Raw genomic sequence first — 10,991 nt, 5'->3', positions numbered from 1 at the left:
TCGAAACCACTCCATCGACTACCGAAACCGAAACAACAAAACCCCACCAAACGCAACAACTCCCGGCACAGAACTTTGCCGCACGACGAAGAGATGAGGCACCAAGCGAAGGTGTTAGGAGGGCGTTCCGGAAGCCTCAACCGAGGCAAGCCCTGCCGCCGCAGGCGCGAAAGCAGCAGACCAGAGCCGAATAAACCCTAGCAGCAGCGGCGGAGCTCCAAGGCGACTACCACAACTCCTTTTGATCCTTTGTTGTTCCGCAGGATATTGGCGTTAAGAGTGTCACTAGACCAATTCTCTTCTCTCTCTTTTTCTACATTCGTCGCTCCAATGTTGCTTTTCTCCTCTTTCTTTAATTCTTGCTTTTAACCATTAATAATGAATTCCTCCTCTGAAAATGAAAGAAGATACAATTCAAATTATAAGGCATGAAATAAAATGAACACCAAAATATAAAATAAATTAGACTATAAAAGATTTATATGACATATACTTCAACATCAGCAATATCAATGCCATTTTTTCGGAAAAGCAAGAAACTCGAACAAGTTTTGTTTAGTTGGGCGATAGTGGCTAGTAGGTGACCAAACAACCTGTATAAACAAAGCAAATAAAATGTCACCATAGATAAGAACACCTTAGAAACTTAATATTTAACTTTCAAGAACATCTCAACATAAATAAGTAACCATTTTCTTAGATCAATTAGTTCTCCAAGGAATACAATAAAATAACTCCCTCAACAACTTCCTTACTAGAAATAACTGTAATTTGTTGAGATCCACATATTTCTCCTAGAATAATTAATAAAATATCCAAGAAAAACAAATTCAAAAATGTTCTTATATAACCAAATCCATTAGACAAGCCAATAATGCTAAAATAATATAGCAACTCACTTGAGTGTGAAGAAGGACCCAAAACTCCAACCAAACAATGGATCCAATCAAGGCAGATTCATGTGATACACCCAATACATGCGACAGATTAATCAATCATTATGCAGGCTCAATGAGTTAACATAATAAAAATCCAACTCCATTAAATTAAAGTGTCACGCGTCCTCCTTAAAGGTCATGAGCTCAGTAATGGAAAGGTCAAGCCACAACTCAAAGACATAGCTTCATTCACATGAACAACTATCACATGATGGATCCATGTGCCAAGAAATAAAAACAACTCCACAGCATACTATATGAATCCACCACTACGACAATATGTGAACATTTGGACCCATGACATCACAATGGTAGCGCCATAATATTAAAAGGTGAACATAGCATGTGATAAATAGTGTATCCTTCACAACTCATGGGCTAGGCATGTTTACCCACGACTCCATGAAATAGTGATGTACAACCCCAATGAATATGATATTGTTTCTATGTAAACAAATGTGTCGTGGATAAAGAGTGTGGCCAACCATATGTATGGGAAGCTCAAAACAAGGGTAGGACTATACCATATAATGTGCAAGATATAGTACAAGTTGTAAAGTATGTGCCCACCATGGTATAAAAAGGCACTGCCTTCACCAGAATAATAATATGTTATTTTCACATGTGCCAATACAACCCCAATAATAAATCAAGAGAGCAAAGGGGAATGTGTCAAATACTTTCCTCAAATGTGATCGGATCCTTGCCAACATGTGATGACCATAGGAAATATATCAATAAGTTATAGGGAACCTCAACAAACAAACTGATCAAATATCACCCCACCTAGGTCTCACCAAGTTTCAAGTGATGATTAGCAACATAACATGTGAAGTGTACCCTCCTAATAAATCAACCAATGATTTATCATCACCACCATAGCCAATCCCTTGGGGAATTAGACCCATCATACACAAGCATAGGTGTAGTACTCTCTAAACATAATAAGCAACATACCAATAACAACATCATGATGCTAAGAATAGTCACATGAAGAAAATTTAAGCACCATAACCAAATATTCAATAACATACTAATCCATCAACCATAGATATGCCACCCTGAATAGAAAACCAATGGATAAGCCATTACCATTGATCCCAAAGGGATAAAATAATCTCATCCAATCCAAAATACTAAAGCAACCTAATGGAATTACCATCTCCAAGTAATCACTTCTCATAAAGCTATCATCCTGCAAATCCCTGTAATGTTTAATAAAAATCACACATACAATCCTCATGCAGTATGAGGGGTAATGATGACAAAAGTGGAAATAATATAGCACATTGATGATTGAGGACTAGAATCTTAGTGCTTTTGGTCATGGATTCCAATGTTAATTCCCTAATAGTAATAATTGATAGTAGTTCTCTAGGACTTTGTTATAGATACAAAGGACTATATCCATGTCAAAAAAGCAAGCTAGATCTCTAATGTAGTATTGTAATACAATTCAGTTCTCCAACATGATGCACTGATATAAAACATGATGGTAGAGTCAAGGATGTTGTTATATTCCTCAATAGAAGCCTAATGAAGGTCAAAATCAATAGATACTAGAAGCAAGATCTTCAAGCTGGTCGGGAAGTTCATCAGGATAAGAATCTAGGTGAAATTTTTAATGCTTTAGATTTAGCCTAAGCATTCACTTTATGGCCAAAAATTTCAAGCGTCGTTATTGCAAAATTTCAATTTATTAGATGATAACTTAACATAATACAAAGAGAAATTCTTTAGAAAAAAAAGGATAACTAATCCAAATTTCATAAGCCATTTTACCTTCTAGATGGGAAATATCATTATATCCAATATTTCAACAAATAAATGAATGTTGTCCAAATAATCTAGTTTATTATCAGTGATGTCCACACACATGGAGAAAAAGAGGCCTACATATTTCTTGTAAATCACCTTGGGCGTTCGAAACTGCAAGCAAAATGAAATTAAACACAATCGCGTGTGAGTACAATTTATATATAATACACATGAAAGGAAAAGAAAGCTAAAACCTTGAGAAATCTTTGTCGTCTAGTAATTTCAAACTCTTAGATCTATACTAAACTCAAAGAATAATATAAATACAAAGTATTGGGAGATCAAATGGATCACCGCATTAGTATGGCATGCTTCCAAACTTCTATATCATCTGAATTGAACTTTACAAGGGTTGAAGCATTCAGTTTGATACCCTGTTAGGTTAGGGTTGTAGGGGTTGTGATTGCATATGCAGTTAAGGCTACAAAACCAAAATCACAATGCACTTTTCCATTCTCCCTTCATTGCACAGAGTTGTACACTCTACACCCCATGTGGAGGATATGTGTCACATGTCCCTTTTTGTCATGTGTATCAATTAAAATGGAAAAAATTTGGCATCTGACTTTGTTAAAATTGGCAACTAGGGCCAAATCCCACTTTGGACAAGTCCTTTGAGGAAGATAATTGTGGCATTGAATTCCTCTTTTCGAGAGGACCAAAATAGACCTATAGAAAACCAAATTTGGATAAGGGAAAATATTTATTTATTTAAAAGAAATCCTACAAGTCATGGCTTTATTAAAGCGGGAAAGTTGAAAATTTGAAATTCAAATTTGCCTCCAAATGTCAAGGTCGGTTTCACCTTCATAAGGACAAATTTGCATATATATAGAGGCGTCCTCCATCTTCATTTGCATCATCAAATGTCTAAAATCAAGTCTGAGGCAATCAAGTTCAGAAGGACGTCAAAAGGGTTTATGTTTTGTGCTTTCTTTCTTGTCACGGGTCGAGATACTCATGAGAGACAGTTGTTGGACTGAAGGGAATACTCTTATATTTGCAGGATAAAATCAACGACCAGAACATGAGGCTGAATTGTGTAATGATTTGTGGGACAGTTTGTGATCATCCTAAGAAAGAATCTCTTATCTTTTAAGACCACTCTCCTGATCTATTGTCTCAGCAAGGATCGCAGATACTAGTCCAAAGAACCAAAAGCAGCTTATGTTGGATCTAAGTCAGCCCCAAGTGCCAGCGAAAGGAATCTCCTTATGTGCCTAGGTCAATTGTAGTGGAATGGATGTATGTTGGGTTAATTGAGTGAGACAACAGCATATAATATGCAGCCCTAACCAAATGACGAGCAACCTATCTTGACATAGTCTTGGAGTTGCAGACATTGAGCCACTTTCTTGTCTAAGGTTGGAATTTCAAATTGGCAAGTCTGTTTCACTTTGTTCTATTGTACACTCTCTCTCTTTGCTAAACAATTGACATTAATAATAAGAATATTTGATCAAGGGTTTTCCCCGTCTTGGGGGATTTTTCCCTGGCTTGTGCCATATTATTGTGTTCTCTTGTCTTGGCTTGTCTTCATCATCTATTATGTTCTCTCTTCAGAAAGTGTTAATATGATAGTTGAATTAAGAAATGGGCTAATATGGAACTGTGAAGAATCTATCCTAATAAAAAAAACATGTGATAAATTTAACATGGTATCAGAGCTAGTGAGGACAAGCCCAAGCAAGAGTCTGAACTTTTTCTTTCAAGTTGCAGATCTAATTCTTGTCTAAGTCATTAGAGGCAATCATCTCACTGAGATATGGTGCATACGAGTTCTTGGAGATATTCTATCCAGATCAAGATCTCGTGGTACCAAATTTCGGTGAAGATACTATGAGTCATCTTATTATTTGGTGCCTGGAGTAATTCTATGACAGAGCTTGCCCATTCTGAAGTGATCTACGACAAACTGAGGCCACTGTGATTATACAACGAAGCGTTTTACAGATTCACAGTCATTTTGTGCTAAGGTAAACATTCCATGGAAATCTAGTAACGAATATGCTTCCTGTGGTGTTTCTATTTATGATCCAAATATTCTAAAGAAAGCGAGATTTGATGGTCAGGTTTGGTGGCCAATCAAGTAACCACTAGGAAAAATTAGGGTTTCCAGGAGGAAGTGACAAATATGTTTTCTGCGAGGATTGTCCAAAATATTTTTATATTGGATGGGCTCTTATCTGTCACATGTGTTTTGCTTCTAGGGGTTTCACTAAATTTTTGCAGTGACAGTGACACACCACTCAGTAGTTAACTCCTACTAACGATATTTGTTGAGTAAGTTTTTTTTTTATGGCGGTTATAACTTTTCACATGCATATTTGTGTCTCTTTGCAGTTCAGATCTGCGACCCACTAAGGATCAGATCTGCGGTCTAAAGCTTCATAAGAAAGGGCGAAGTGCTAGGCATTTGTGTTGTACAAAACCACTTGGCCTCTATACACCAAACAATTTGGAGTATTTCTAGTCTGAAGTGATATTTTTTTCTATGTTTATTCATTTGGTTAGTGGCCTCTGTTCAAGAACAATTGAAGTTCTTTTCTGAGAATCTCGATTAAAGAAATCTTGAGTTGTAGAAGGAACTCCTACATGCACCGAAGCCAAAAGAATAAAAATACATGGTTTTGTAATGCAGACATAATAATCAAATTACTTGGTCATGCATTGATCAAGGGACGAGTTTCTTGGTCCACTAATCCACTGATTGTGCCATGGTCGAAGCATGAATTATGTTGATGGGAATATTCCTATGATCAGTCTTTTCATATTTACATTGAGTCCTGTGACATATTGAAGATTTGTAGAAAGCTAGGATCCCTGTGACAGTGAGCTTGGATTCCCTGGTATATCAAACACCATCACAACCCTGCATAGATCATGAAGCTTACTCTCTATGGTCTAATCTAAAAATTGAAAATAAGAAATCCAATAGAGACAACACTAGATCTTTAATTGGCATAAAGATATGTCTCAGAGAAAGGATGCATAACTCCAACATAAATTCTTGAGCTGATATCAAAACAAATTTGTAAGGGAGCTCTACTTCAATGATCAACTTCTGAAAGATCATATGGTTTAGCAAAAGAAATAATGCTACATCTATTTTACAACTATGTCGAAGAAACACTCCATCAGTTTTTTATTATTAGCACTTGAGCATCAGAGAAGACATTTTTAAGGATTCATAAAATTCATACATATATGTCCTCATCCCTCCTCAAGGATGACAGTCTTATAGCTCTTTAAGAATAATGTCCATTATGATTTTAATCTGAACAGAGAACCAAAGGACATAAAGCAGAACATCGGTAATCCACAGACCTGAGGCACAAGAGCTATGTATGATGGAATCTTGTAGCAGTCTTGAGAGATCTCCTGAAGGCAGCTATAGTGACGGGCAGATTGAATACAGAATCCAATTCATAAGACAACAACAGTAGCATAGAGAAGCCTTGGTCTTTTCACTAGTGTGGTTATGACATCGTGAATTCAGTGTTGTTGAAGCAAGTTGATCAGTCTAGCAGTAAAGGCTTGCAAACTTTATATAACAACACCTTATGAAAACACATTTATCTTCTTGACAGTATCTTAGTTTTGTGCTACTCCATCCTAGTAGCATAATTGATGTTGTTGAGCTTAAAAATATGTTAGATGCTTGATTCACGAAAAAGTTGTTATTTAGTGGAGATTATATAAATTGACAATTATGAGAGATAGAGATGTATAGGAATGATCATTGGAATATATCTTGAGCAGTGATGATTCACTTACAGAAGTTCATATGCAGAATATGGAGGATTGTGCTACTTGACAGTGACCAAAATTATGATATTTGAATCATTAGTAAGGTCTCATCACTTTGTCCTTCAGTCTCAGGCAACAGCTCAAATAAACAAAAAAAGAGGGGGATTATTACATCTGTACATACTACTGGGACAAATGATGATGATATATATGTTTCTGTCCATTGACATAATCAGCCCAATATCAGATGAGCCATCTTATGGAGATTTCCTATCTTATAGCAGCTATGGGCATCAAGAAATGAAAGCATCTGGAAGCATCTGATTCAAGAATCAATCCACCTTCTATTGAAAAGTTTCAATTATGTAACTCTCAAGTAAGAATGGTATTCCTGAAAGTATATAGACCTACAGCTATCAAGGATAGAACCCTGTAAATATTTTTAGCCATATGCAGCATCAGTCCTTCTATGTATGACACTGCCCCTTCTATGACATCTCAGCAAATGCAACTCAACATCATTTTTGTTCCCTTTTCAGTTCAACATAATGCATGATATCATTACAAGTCCAGTAGTCGTGATGATATGTTGATGACAGTATTACAGTCTTGTTCACAATCAAAGTTGTGAACAAGACAGATGTTTTAAAAAGATCATCTATTATCTGGGGCGCATCTCACTTGAAGCTTTCAAACTTAAAGAAGAAGAAGTGGATGGCACTTTGAAAACTCCTGACCTTCATGACAATGGCCACTTAGCATATAATGAACAAAAACCTAAATCTGGGTATAATGTTACTATTGATGTCTATCAAGTCACAGTGAGAAGGCAATCTGGACACTTTAAGCCTAGACAAATATATATTGAATTGATATCCCCAACTTTTCCATGATATTTCTCAATTTTTCATGCATTTTGAAGATTGCATAGACCTTTGAAACTCAACTCTGAATATATTTTGACACCTTTTAATGAACACTTGGTAATTTACCATGTGCACTCTAACAACAACACCACCACCAATAAGTAATAACTTGATAAAGAGTAGTGGTTGGGTTCACACCTTTCAAGCCAATACTTCAGCAAAAGAAGATGTGGCGAGCTTAATTTCACAACTTCTGGAGGAAAATTTGTACTAGATGATTCAGTAGTTCACACGTTAGTCCAAGAGATGGGAAAAAAAAAGACTACGCAACGTGCCTTAATTCTATTTCATTCAACTGAATGTACACGGTCCAACTGACCTCCAACTGGAGAAAAGATTCATAAATCCTGCCATAGGTCACAATTTCAGTAGAAGTGCCTTGGAATTTTGTTGTAGGTGGTGCTATGTCTCATGAGCAGGGTGGTATTAGTATGCAAGGATGGGTTTTCAGCCTTAGGATATTGGGCATTTCCAGAAGTCACAACCACTTGGCTTCTAGAAGCTCCAAAAAACCCATCCTAAGGTTGTGAGCTGTCACAACTTCGGTATGAACCTCAGTTGCATGGTAGTCATTAACTGAATTAAGGGATCACACTAAGGTATCTACTACGCTAAAGATAATACTGTTCCTAAGGTTAGTGCCTAATCCAAATCTAGAACAACAGTTGACTAAAGCTTAACAAAAGAACACAACTAACTCTGGAACAACACACTAAAATAGCCACTATGCTAAGGATAACACTGCTCCTAAGGTTAGTGTATATACTCCTATGATTGATCACACTCTATAAGACTGTTGCACCTCTCTTGATCCTTGACCAGAGCTGTGTTGTCACTACAAACACCTCTGCCACACACAGGAGCCATGACAGTTGGATCTGATGTAGGTTGTTGTATCTGTTGAAGGTGAAAAGATCCATGGAAACAAGTTACAAAACTAACCCTTACTTTTCGCAAGACAATTGCTCTCCACCAACCCAAGTTTCTCCCTCATCTATATATTCAATACATTATATTTACCCTATATGGATTTCTCATTCATGTCCTGTTTGTTTTGGACATTCATTAAATGAAGCACTTAGGTTTAACTAATAAAATAGTTGTCATGACCAACTTGTCCTAGAAAATACAATACCATGCACTGGACGGACAAGGTGGCAATGGAACTCAACCATTTTAAACAGGTTTTTGGCCTAATGGGGAAGTTCTTTGTCACTTTTCAGCAGTGTCCTGGTGGAAGCTTCCTCAGGGCACAAACAACAGCCAACATCATAGCTAATTTCAGAAACAGCTAAGATGTCCATAGGAAAATTATGATAAGCCATGAAAGGACCATCTTTGATTTGGAATTAGTTAAAAATCTCTTCTAACAAACACAAACTCGCCACATTTCTATGGCTGATCTAATATCATAATGCTATTTACATAAGAAGATGAGAATACACACAGTTCCCGCATGGCTTCATACAATTTTCTATTTTTCTGGGACATCATAACATGACTATGGGGCGATGAAAGGTCCAAGACATCATCCAAATGACCTTCAAAAGAACAAACTGGTTTTTCCGAAAGCAAGAATACACTTTCCAGCAGCAAAGCACAGTCCATTATCGATCTCTTTCTACCAGAGGTGGCCTTTCCTCTTTTCATTTTATCTACGAGGTTTTCATCTTCAAGGAAACCAATTCTGGTGAACCATTGATTGTAAAATAGGGCATTGGAGGCACTATCATCTGGTTTATTGGCAGATGCAGCAAATTTGCGGTCTGATTCTATCACCTTCTAGTGTCCACACATAAATAACAGGGTCTTGATCAACTCTAGTAACATAATGACCATCCACGTTGAACTTCATCGTCCAAATACAACCATGATGAGCTTGGATTTCTTGATGCATGTAAAGTACTGTTAATTCCTTACAAGAATTTCCATATTGACTCACTTTCATCTGTTGTGGAATATACAGGAGAATATTCTGACTATCATCTGTAGCAAAACTAGATCTCCTTCCCCCCTTTTCGAAAGAAGTGCCCCTCTCATCACTTCTCTTCTTATATTTGGTCCCCCAAATTGTGTGGAAAATAACCTTGATAGTTTTTAACCAACCCCCTTTCTTTTTGGACTTGAAACTAAGCCCTTCCATTTGAGTCAGGATCCTCTTTCTCCTCTGCATGTTCCACATTTTCCCACAACATAATTTCCTGGACAATAGGAGAATTCCCAACAGCTCTCTCAAACTCCTCCATGGTTAGCTTCTTGCCAGTTTCTGTGTCTTTGAGAGCTTGTTTCACATGCCATCTTCGCCTACTTCATTCACCACAAACTTATTTCCATTATCTAGATTCTTTATGTTGCAAAAAGACCCTCCATTGTTATCTGTGTGAGAGACAATGCCAATGCCATCTCTCCTAGCTCGTATTGCTTCTCTACTACGCTAAACTGCTAAATACCCAAGACCAACATCACTAGACCTAAAGAACCTGCACAGAGTTTGAATTTCTCTTGTCATTTCTGTCAATTCTGCTTCCAAGGCTACTAACCTGATCCCCACCAAAAGAAAAATGATTGTATCTCCTCCTTTCGGTGTTTGTTATTGCTTGATTGTTATTGATGTGTATCATTCTTATTTTCTTGTAATATATGTATCTGTGCACACAACCTGTTTGGGGTCACACATTCAAAACATTCTCGTTTCAGCAACCCATACCCAATTCCAAGTTTCATGCGACTTAGGTTAAAAAAAGAGACTTTGCATTCTTTCAATTAATATTAGATGAATCTAGACAACAAAAGCTATTATTTACCTGCCAGTGCTTTTAGCATGTTTTCCTTTGTTTTGGTACCTTGGCGGTTCAACTATCATTATGTACTCCCCATCACAAGTATGTCGATGTCTGCAAGTTAATACAAGCACATAACTTTTCCCATTTACATCAAGACAACATATTAACATGAGCCATTATAGATAGTCTGTTATCATATAAATAAGGGACCTACCTCAAAATAAAATAATCATTTGTCTTACCAGTGCCAATGGCAACTAACATCAACACAAAGTTCATTATGAGCATCCCTTCTCATACAATCTAAAGTTGAAGGTCATCGATTCATCACCTCTTTATCAGGTCTCCGCAAATTTGACACTGCAATTCATAACACATCCAATTTCTCAAATGTGAGAAGTAAAATTCATTTACACTCGTAGTTGTCCATGCTACATTTTCTGGATATAGTTCAGAGTTGTGGAAATCATCTAGCATTAAGAAGAAAGAAAGACTAAAAGTTATGAATCATAATGCAAGAAAGGGTTGCCAAAAATATCAAATAAAATCATAGGACAAAAAAACCACTTATTTCCAAGTAAAAGCATTGATTAAAGAAAAAGGAAGAATTAAAAAAATGGTTGTTAAATTCCAATTAGCATAATTCATATCACACCTCCGGTTATCTTGGATCTATCTATATTATTTGTACTCTACTGACTTCAAAGTAATCTGTAATCTCCACTCATGAAGATTTCACATGTGTACTCATCTTAGGTTGTTCCAATGAATGTGCA

At 36.7% G+C, this 10,991-nt stretch overlaps 1 long non-coding RNA gene across 1 annotated transcript; it reads right to left on the bottom strand.

Moving 5' to 3' along the window:
• Positions 1 to 259: 259 nt before the first annotated feature.
• Positions 260 to 10,677, bottom strand: LOC149142107 (uncharacterized). Its single transcript, XR_016265275.1, has 4 exons — positions 10,458 to 10,677; positions 10,237 to 10,326; positions 494 to 593; positions 260 to 391 (listed from the first exon to the last, which is right to left on the bottom strand). It is a non-coding gene; the product is annotated as an uncharacterized LOC149142107 (long non-coding RNA).
• Between the last annotated feature and the right edge of the window lie 314 nt (positions 10,678 to 10,991).

Source organism: Pinus tabuliformis, chromosome X, assembly GCF_031772625.1.
Source record: "Pinus tabuliformis cultivar Carrire ecotype Pingquan chromosome X, CPIR1, whole genome shotgun sequence".
Classification (NCBI taxonomy): Eukaryota; Viridiplantae; Streptophyta; class Pinopsida; order Pinales; family Pinaceae; genus Pinus; species Pinus tabuliformis.
This window is presented reverse-complemented; position numbering and strand designations above follow the sequence as displayed.